Source organism: Catharus ustulatus, chromosome 10 (genome assembly GCF_009819885.2).
Source record: "Catharus ustulatus isolate bCatUst1 chromosome 10, bCatUst1.pri.v2, whole genome shotgun sequence".
Lineage (NCBI taxonomy): Eukaryota > Metazoa > Chordata > Aves > Passeriformes > Turdidae > Catharus > Catharus ustulatus.
The window spans coordinates 7,200,663-7,211,849 of NC_046230.1; the positions used below are offsets into that span (position 1 = coordinate 7,200,663).

The following is an 11,187-nucleotide window of genomic DNA, read 5'->3' on the forward strand; positions in this document are numbered from 1 at the left end:
CCAGAGAACTGCACTTGCTCATTCAGAGAGCATATTTCATCAGATTCCAGATGGTGAAAAGGATTAGAAATATGAGTGCTGGTTTTGTTGCTATGAATAAACTCAGCAGGGTTTTAGTTTACCATCCCAGTTTCGTGCAGGTCTCTCAGTCCTCAGGTGAGCTCAAGGATGAGCTGTCCCCTCCTTGCTGACAGGGACACACTTGCTGATACTGCAGCAGCAGGTGCCTCACTAGGAGAGCATATCTGCCAACCTTCATGAACCAGATTCACATCTGGGGCTTAAAACTCAGACATGTGTTACTGTGTGCGGTTCTTGGAGCAGTGATAGTCATAGTAACAAGGCAACTTTCTTACACAAACAAGAAAGAGCATTTATTGAAGGAAGTCATGGATTTAAATAGTGTACATTGTGGAAAACAATAGACAGACATTTCATTGAACAGAGAAGAAGACACCCCTTTAGAAACCCAGACCATGAGGCTAGTCACATACACCACAGGTGTTATATCTTTGTTTTGGGTTTGTGTCCTTGAAGAGCCTGACAGCCAGGCTCGAGCAGCCTGACAAAGAATCCTGGCTGCTTTCTTGGTTCCTAGGCCAACAGACATGTACTGACACACTACTTACCTTTAAACTCCTGACTAAAGTGGTTGAACATCAATTAGAAACAGACTTCTATAGAGCAATCCATAACTACCAAAATGCTGAATCAACTCCTGAAAGTATCAGTCTGTTTAGAGCCAGCAGAACCAAATCTTCACTTAAGAGACCACAGCTCATTATGTAAACTTAGTTAATAAAAATAGAGAATCAAACCACCTAAAATTTATTTCCTAAACCAAGGAATGCCAGCTCTTTGCAGAATCATTTTGCCAGCATGACAATTCTAGCTCTTTGTTCTGCTCGACTGAGCCCAGTAATCACAGCCATGAACTACTTTTAGGTGCAGCCCTGTAGCCAGCACAGTGCATACACGTCCTCTCTCCAGCAAAATCAGCTGGATTGGCAACTGGAATTCCCATGTTATCCAGTGCTTCTGCATGCACAGACAGAGTTGAAAACTTCCCTTCCCTGGCCTACCACAGCTCTCCAAGAAGGTTCTGTAGCATAACATTCACATTCAGTATGTAAAAATGAATCCCTTTCTGATATTGACATTTCTTGTCCAGCAAAGTTGACAAATTGTGGTTTATTCCATTAATGTTTTACAATTCCTTCAGATATGACAGGGGAAGAGACAAACAGGTTTTCCAGACTCCCTGGGCAATATTTTCATGTTTTATGTGTTAAGTAGGCTTTTGTTACCTTTTGTCCATATTCTAATTTCTGTACAGTTTGACACTGATGCACAGTTATCCTGATTTAATGTCTTCCAGGTAAGTCACAGCACAGCTTTATCAATCCAGTCCTAACAGGGATCCCCAAAGTATCATTCCTGCCTCCCTAGAGTCCAATACTTCTCTTGCTATCATTGCTCCCGTTTTTTTTCCCCTGGTCAAACTACCGGTACAGGCAATGAGCAGCAACACAGCCCAGTTGTGAGCAAATGGCTCAAGAGGAATGCAGGCTTGCCAAAGAGCAATTGTGCCCATCTCAGTGTTTCATCAATGTCTGTAGCCTGATGTCTCCCATCAATGTTGCCCAGTACTGGCCCAAGTTTTACATTAATTTCAGAGTAAAACCAGGGTAAGGAAATTATTAATTAAATCCTTGGCAGAGTAAGCAGACAATAGCACGATATAACAAAAGAGCATTTCTATTAGGATATACAACACAAATCTATCTCTATGATTAAAGTCCACCAGTGTGCCAAACACAACACAGTAAATGCCATTGCAAAAGAAAAGCACTCAGTGATCATTTTCTACACAAAGTGTGCAGAAAATACTTTGCATCATCATGCAGTTCCTAAAAGAGGGGAAGTCTGATGTCAAGTGACACTGTACACATCTGGAAGGAAAACAAGAACAACAACAAAAAGGTAATTAAATTTCTGGCCATTAGCCTAGCTAGCATTTACTCCAGAGAAGAACTAAAAAAAAAAAAAAAAAAGTGCATGAGGTTACACCTGGTCTGAACACCAAAAAAAGCTGATAAACTCATAAATGATTGGATTAGTTCTGCCCCAGGGAGCCAGCCTGGTACACATACCCTCTAAAGACTGTGCACAGGAAGAAATAGAAAAAGTTGTACTGCATTAATTTCCCATTAAAAACAGGGGAGAAGAAAGAGAAAAACATGCTTAAATGCTGAGTACAGGTCCCCTCCCCAAACTACAGCATAGCCCACATTTGACAGCACAGTTCTCTTCAAAGCACACACTGTAAGAACTGCCCACAGAGACTAATTCCTCTATTCAAATGCTTCATCCACTTTGTGCTTGTTTTAAGCGAAGTAGTTGATAGACTTCTAATTATTTTTCCAAAATTTCCTTAAGCCAGTCTGTGAAAAAAAACCTCCAATCAACCAAAAAAAAGCCCAACCCCTCCACGCCACCAAACTGCTGCTCTGAACTGGGGCTGTTTAACCAGACCTTTTACATTTTTACAGCCAGATTCAAAAAGAAACGCTTGGGAACCAAAGAAGTAGAAGTGGTCTGGAGTAACCATTGGACCTTTTATCGCTGGTTTCTTGTATCTAGAAAAACCTTTCCCAGGACTTGGTAACACAGCTCCTTACTATGCCTTTTGCCACCTTGCCCTGCCGGAACACACAAAGCTGTGAGGAAAATCCTAAACCAAACCCCAAAAGGAGACTATGCAGTCCCAGCCCTGGTGCCTCCAGACAAGCAGAGTCTAGGCAACACCAGGTTATAGGACATAATGGATTTTCCTGTACAACTGCAGAGCACTGCAAGCTCCTTTCATTTCCCTTCTTTGGCTTCACAGGATCTTGGAGTTAGAATCTGAAATAGAAAATCTGGAAACTGAAAATGCAATTTCATGGTGTCCTGAAGGACACAAAACAGAGCTAACTGCGCTACTGCAGTATTGTGCTGCCACTGTACCTGATCCATCTCAGTTTGGAAATTTATTCCTGTACTGAGGCACTCAGCACACTGGGGCTTGTTCCCACATACCTCAGGATAAGCACAGAGCTAAGTGTGCCTCTATGCAGTCAGGGAGAGCAGGTCCTTCACTGGAAGAGATTTTGATGACTCCTTCCCACAGCACAGTGTTTTTCATCTCCACAGTCCTTCAAGAACTCATGTCCTTCATCACACTGAGCATCATGACCACCACACTCAGTCTCTTCCCTAAACTCTTTCAAAGACAGCCAAAGCTCATCTTCTCCATTACTGTGACACACTGCAATGTACTTTTCAAGCCTTTCAGGAGTCTGAATACATCCTGGCTTCATCCAGGAATGAAATCACCAAATTATTCCTAACAATGGCATATAGAAAAGCAGATCTGTAGCAATCACATAGCAACCACATGTCCCTTACCTCCTCACAGCACAGCCAGCAGTATCCATCCTAAACTCCAGCAGAGCTGAGTTCTCAAGCTCCAGCTTTTGGCCCACAGATCCACTCTGTTATAACCCCCACCTTCACTGGGCAAGCAAGGCTGTCTCCACTTGTGGCAATCAGTACAGCTGTAATCCATTGAGGAAAACTGTCTTCTGCACTATCCTTACAAACGATCTTCCTACACACATGGGCTAAAATGCCTCTGTTCAGTTTTTTTGAACTGTTTACTAGTCTCACAGGCTTTTCCTCTCTCTCAGATGAGTCTTTTCCCAAAGAGGGTAGGAAATAATAGTGATGAATCCACTAAAGACATTTCATGCCAGGCAAATAGAGTGTCACTATTTTGCCATGATATATTTGAAGATATACTTGAAGTGGGCATAGCACTTTGGTTTAAAATGTAGCTTCTTAGTAACATTTATTTCCAAAACCTGCAAGATTTAAATAATTTTTTTTCTGGCAAACTCTGTTAAATTCCCTGACAGAGTTAGAGATGGATGTCATGGACCAACCTTTTCCATCTAAAAGGGCTGTCCTAGTTTCCTTCTTCTGCATCTTGTTTAGAGAAGAAGGCATCTTTAATTGACACCTCACCTGTGAATAATGTTTAAATATACTAGCATTGCTACCTAAATTATCTTGAAGAGTGGTATTTCCAGGAAAAAAAGAGTAATAATTGAAATTATATATTCATCATCCTAATTACCACAACTAAACATAGCACCATAGATTTAAGTGATCTTTGAAAATTAAGACAGGACAAGCCATAGACCAAATCTGTAAGTATTGACCTCTCCACCTGCATGAGCTGGGTGAAAACCACATCATGTCATTATGTAAACAATCACTGAAGTACTTCCAAGGTTATATCCTTCACAGCTGTGAACAAGCAAAGAGCAATATGAAGACACACAAAAATCTCCCACAAGGCAAAGAATCTGATTTGCATCAACCAAGGTACAAAGGACCATATCTTCAGGCTTGCCAGTATTAATTATAAATCAACTTATAAACACCAAGTATGATGAAAGTCATTCCAGTCACAGTCATGAACACAGAGTATTTGCAGAGAAAATAAATCTCCAGAAATCCTATCACTGACAGTTATTTATTCTCTGTAGAGGAAGGCAGTGCCACTTCTCTTACATGGCTGGAATTAATGCAGGCAAGCAGCAAAGAAAACTGCAGGTGTTTCTGCTTTTTAGAACATTGAAAGTTGCCTCCACTAACTTGCAATGTAATTTTTAAACAGCTTTTAAAGATTCACAGTCCATCCTAGAGGATAAACATTTCACTGTGAAGTGCTCCTGAACTATGAAAGTCATAAAGGCTACAGTTCACTGGAAAACATCACTCCTAATGTCATGATGCTGCCTTCCAAATCCAGGCCCACAGTATTGTACACAAAAGGTATATCTTGTCCAACTGTAATTCCTTCTACTCCAGGATGCAGGAGCTATCAAACCTTTTGTCTCTTTCACTGATCCCATATCCTTTGATTAAAGGTCGTTTACAAATCTTGAAATTTCTACCAGAGCATGTTTCTAAATAAAGTGTTTCTAAATAAAATTCTACTTGAGAATAAAGAAGTACTTCAAATATTTTCTGGAGTATGACTTCAAGTCATCAATCAGTTTTGAGTTCATCTGAGGTTAAGAATCTATTAGAAACACAGTGGATTTTTGTCTTGCAAACATTTAAACCTGCACATGGAGGCTTTTCTTCTGTTTCTGCAGATATTTGGTGTCTGCTAGCCAAACATACAACCAATATCCTTATAGTTTCATAATTGAATTTGTGAGAAGAGAATTCAGAGAATAAAATGCAGATTGTTTCTGTTAGATGCAAAAGCCATTTTCCCCTTACCTTTGATCACATCTGAGTCAGCTAGGGTGATCTTTGCTAGAGAGAATAATTACTTGGTGGGCTGACAGGTTTGCAAACAGAAAGCCCAAGTTATAGCTAGAAAACACATCTACCCTAAAGGAGCAGTTTCTCTCCTTGTGACTCATCACATCAGGTACAATGGAGCAGAACTCCTCTTAACTCTAGAGAAAGCTTTCCTTTTGAGGAAGCAACCATAGATCATGTCACCTGACCCAAGAAGGGCTGAAAATTACTGTGCTTCTGATAACCCCAGAGGATAAAGGAAAAACCACAGCCAGTTACTGAAATTCCCTTGCAAAAACCCCCCACAAGCAGAAGTTAGCCTGGTTTTGAGTGATTGCCTCCATTTCTGCAGACATGATTTTGTGGCCAAAAAAAAAAAGATTTCTGGATAAGTGCTGTTTGGACCTGGAAATAATTGTGGATTAAAGCTTAGTGAGGAAGAGAAGAACAAAACAAAACAATACACTCTCTTTTTTATCTCTTCTGCTGCAAAATCCGCGCCGGCCCCTGAACTCTGGCAACTCTGAATGCATCCATGACCAGACCTCAGATAGCTCTTAAACAAAGAAAGGCATAAAGATAACACAGTTTAAGTTTTATAAGTTTTCAAGGTATAAATTATTTTAAAGTCCACAATTTGGAAAATAATTCTGTGCTAAAAGCTCTGTGCCAAAACCATTTTGAAGGTAAGATAAGCACATTTAGAAGTCTGCATTCCAGATGTTTCAGGTTCCTAAATGCTATTTTCATATGCAACTTTGGTACTTTATCACCAACTCACCCTGACTTTGAGAAGTCTTTTGAGGTGCTTTTGAAAGTGTTTCAAATTAACCACAGATCAACACAGTTGCAATTACTGCCTCTTCACTTTTCCTCCTGGTTTAAAAGAATATCCTGAACAAGGACTTGACCTGTGAGATCAGTACTACCAGATTTGAACATATGAGGATTCTAAATATATTCATTTCCAAATTAGCTGTACTGCAATTCCCTTCAGAGTAAAAAAGTGAATGCATTTCTAGAGCATTTTTATTGCAGCATAGTTTGTTGACAATCTAAACTATACGAGAGGAAAAAAATGACATCGCTAAACAACCACGCAAGATACAACAAAGAATTTCAGCATCTGAAGGGATACAATATTCCAGCCTAACATCCACTGAGCTGAATTTCAAAGAACAGGGGAAAAGACGACTTTGATACAGATCAAGGTCTTCTCTAAAACCACACAGGGTTTGTGCAGCAGGAAGAAATCAGGACCTCCTTTAAGAGCAGGTGCTAACACTGCCCCCTATACTACTCCACCATCAAGAGCATTTCCTTCAGGACTGACAATCTGTAATTCAGCTTACAGGAAAAGAAGGAAAGATGTCAGGTGAGACTAATGGCTCTATTTAACAGCAGTCTAAAGTAACAGTGCACCTGAAGATGGGCAATCTTTCTAGAAAAAAAACAATATTAAAGATAATTAAGTTTTTTTGCAACATGACGACTAATCCTACTAAAACTCATTTTAATAAGTGGTAGCAAGAAGCAGAGTCAAAACCAGGACAGGATACTGAGTATATTCAGAGCATTTAAAGTAGCAAATGTTTCACACAGTGAAAATATTTGTAAAAGAAATGAAACAGGAATGTACTTTTCCAATTCTCAATCTCGTCACCAGCAGAGACCCCACAGAATGCTGGCAGGACACCCTCATCTTTAGGAGTCAATGTTTTTGGTCAAAATCATAAATATCTGCTATCCCAAAATATTATTCCTTCTGATTTTATCAAACAATTACATTCCAGTGTTAATCAGCATACATCAAGCTGCAATTCTTCAACAAAATTATTTACTCCTCTCTATAAAACACATCCTGTGTGTAGAACAACTATGAATATTTCATGATGTACAGTTTTTCAGAAGCAAATGTTTTATTTTCATTTACTTTTGCTTTTTTCCACTCTCCAAAAGTCTTTTAAGTCTGACCAGTCAGATATTTCTAGAGTAAATAAATGCACTGCAATTATCTGCATGCATCAGGAGGTAATTTGCTTGACCCCCAAAACCTTCATATATCTTGATCTGTGAATATTAACTCATAATTCTTACATCTCTTACACTTCACAGTGATACATTTTAGTAGCTTTATTCACACAGAGTAATAACTTGGAGCACTCTGTGCGTACACACCAAACACATCTGTATGTAAAAAAGGATATATAGATGGGTATTTCCATCTGTAATTAAATGTCCACACAAAATAGCTTCAGTAGCAAAGTAGAGCATAAAAAAATTCAAGAAACTACAGGCTGAAAGTTGCACATGCAGTCCACTGACAACAAAATGAGCTATAGGGGAAGTTCCATTTGCTCACATAGTCCTAATGCCAGAATGGTGTTGAAAAAAGGCACCTGAAACCTGATAATTCCCAAAGAGCTTGTTTTCTTCCATTTCTTATCAAAACAGAAAATTGCATCCAGCAATTTTGTATTAAAAACACCAACCCAAAACACCTACTTGAATGAGAAGTCAGAAGAAACAGGACTTGTATTGCTCTATGATGAGAGTGCACACAGCTCATTTTCTTCTGCAAGAATCACCTCTGCTGTCCATGGAACAAATAACAATATAATGTGTTAAATCTGTTTCAGCTGTCCAGGTGAGACATGGGAAAGGAAGTAGAAACCATGAAATTACCCAGAAAGAGTCAATAACAATTATTTGACTTTTTAAGCAGAAGTAAACATCATTCAAGATGTGATTGAGTTAATGCAGCATTTTGGATTAACAAAATTTGTGCAGGATCTGCTGTTGCAGGAGCCTCTGCCCCACAGTACTAAACACAGTCTCCCTGGATTGCATTTTTGAACTGCTGATCAGGCTCCCTGTGTGAACAGACAACAGCACATCCCTCATCCGATTGACTTCCACTCCAATTCCCTGGGCCCCAAGTAAACATACAGGTATGCATGTATCAAAAATGCTATAATAGCTCTTAAAGGAAGGCAAAATTCACCCATGTTACTTATGCAAAAGAGAAGAAATAGGCACTGACTAAGGCAGGCTGGCTAAGCAGCAGCAATTCCTGTTTGACATGGGATTGCTTATACCCTTCATTCTCCCAGGAGAAGAAATTATGTACAAAGACACAACCTGTGACTTATCAACCACTTTTTAAAAAGGCACCCTCTACTTGTCATGAAGCATTCAACTATTCCTAAACTGGATATTATTCTCAGTCAACAAAATAAAAACAAATGGCATTCATTAAGCACTGCTCGACCTCCCCTTTAGATTTCAGGTTATCACCTTCTGTTTTGCAGGGCCTTGATCCCTTAAGAATGTCTTACATATCTTGCATATCCAAGGATCATCATTTCAACATCTAATTATCCTTGTGAGCAGCCACTGTAAGCATCAGCAAACTTCAATAGAGCTTCCAAAGGGCACTATGCAACACAGCACAGTCCATTAATACGAAGGTTAATTGGTCTTTCAGGAACTCATCCTATTTGATAAAATAACATACTACTCTACTGCAATAAAGTGATTTTGTTCCTTTGTCTCAAAGCTGAAAGACTTAAAAAGCTGGCTTCCTTCTAGGGCATATTTGGCTGTAAGTTTCACACTTATGTTGTTCAACAGATGCTTAAAATGGATTTGCAAACTATAAAGCTGATTATTAGCCAGCACTCTATGACCAGACCATGTCTCAACAGAGTTTTAAAGAGCAGTTTAATAAATAGAGAATAGGAGATTCTTAACAAGAAATTGCACCTTTGGGTTTAAGAGGCACATAATTGAATAAACCAAAAAGTCAAAGACTCTCAACTAACACTACACAACTACTGGAATGCACCAGAACAGGTCTCCAGAATAATTTAGGAAATTATGCTGTGATCTTTGTTTTGTGCTGTGGCACATCCACATTTAACTTTTATCATAGACACAGTTAGGTCTGTGTATCTATTTTATCAGAGCCTGCTTTTCAGATAAGGGATTTGAGATGGGAATTGTCATCAGAATTCACTTAAAAGAAAATCTGGAGTAGCTTTACTGGAAGCACATAATTCATATGGATATCACAACTAAAATAGAACACGAATAAATAAGAACACAAATAAAAAAGAAATTAGAACCATGTATCTCACTGTGCCCAGGAAAATATTCAAAATCATGGCCTTGAATACAAGCAATATTTATCTCAGGAATCAAAATCACTCCATCTAAATAGAATACTTGCATTGAGAGCTGAGTTATATTAACCCTGTTCCATGTAAAATCAAGCACCCTTCACACTTAACTATTGCATATGGAATTCTGTCTTAAGGGCTGCTTAACACATGGTCAATAGGCTTGGAGATGGAGACTTTTGGGGAAGTTACCAGGAAATTTATCAGTAGTTTTAACAAGGATCAGTCCTTACCCCATTAGAATCTGCAAATTTGTCTAGAGTGACAAACTTGTAACACTTTGGGTTGGGCAAAACCAGTGAGCTTGTTAAATCCCAGTGTGGTTGTGCTCATTTAGAATTAAAGTAGTTTGCACTTTTAAAATTAACACAAACCAAAGGGATAGTGCTTTAATTTGGGCTAATTAGGAGCATATTAAGGTAATTTGGATAAATCATCTAAAACCCTTTATTGGATGCATCCCATTCAGAAATTACCCTCCCAGAAACAAGTGCTGAACTACAAAAAAGAACTCTCTCTCACTTCAACATCTGAAAGGAGCACCCAGAACTGCTTGTAAAGTTTGTCTGTGGAGATTAAGAAAATAATGCCTGCTTTTAGACCAGCCTAAGTGTTTCTAACGCTGAAGAAGTTCCAAAGATAAATGGATGTGCGACTGATATTTTAAAAGTTGACAACACATGAATGTTCAAAGTCAGAATCAAATATTTAATTCTGCTGGAAAGTTGAATTACTTTACTTTACACTAATGTATGAGTTTATTTTACCGGGAGTTGGTAAACTCATACAATAAACCAAGCCTACATAATAAACCTAAATTTATAAACCAAACGACATGAGCACAAGGAAAAGCAAAATGATAATAGAAAAAAAAGAGAGCTTTTATGGCCTGATGACAACTAACCTGACACTTTGATCCTGCAGTTCTAATTCTTCTAGGACCATTTAACATTTAGGAAACATCAGTCCCAGGCTTGCATCTGGAAAATAAATTAGTGTTGGTTTAGGAAATTCTACCTATCCTTATGAAATGAAGGCAGCAAGAAAGTAGAATTTACTCACATGCTAAAAAGAGTTAGAAACTAGCATTGCAAAACAGTAGCATGCAGAGTTTTAAAAAAATATATTGCAGAGCTACGAAATTGTTCAAGGGAAAATGATCAAAGAAACCAGTGCAGCAACAGAATTCCTGGCTGCTTCTCCACTGCTTTTTCTCTTCAGTAAATAGTCATTGCATCATCGTGAACATGGGTCAAAATCCACAAGAACATCCTTGTAGAACACATAATAAGCCCTCTCCTCTTCAGGTTTGGTCCCATTGCCACTATAAAGACCAATGAAAATTGCTTTTCATTTGACAGAATCAGAACACAAATGTGACCCAAAAATCAAGCTTTTCTACAAATTCTTCTGTGACAGCATTTGACGTCTAAAGCCTTCCAGAATTAAATAAGGATTAAACACCACTGACGTCAGATGCAGATGTGAGCATAAGTCTGAGCAAGGCTTCAGTGGCACTAGCCTCTTTGTCCCAATGGTAGAGAGGCATCTAAACTATTTTAAGGTATTATTAATGAAGAGCCTAATTTTTATTTATTAAAATAGGTGCTTACTTAAATACCGGAGATTCTCATCTACTGCC

The 11,187-nt window shown here is 38.7% G+C and overlaps 1 protein-coding gene across 1 annotated transcript in view; it reads right to left on the minus strand.

The window, feature by feature from the left end:
- The window catches only part of SPSB4 (splA/ryanodine receptor domain and SOCS box containing 4), a 146,679-nt gene extending 136,205 nt beyond the window's left edge, over positions 1–10,474 (minus strand). The window contains exon 1 of the mRNA XM_033069314.1: positions 10,450–10,474. The gene's annotated coding sequence lies outside the window, so the exon portion shown is untranslated. The remainder of the gene's footprint in view (positions 1–10,449) is intronic.
- Between the last annotated feature and the right edge of the window lie 713 nt (positions 10,475–11,187).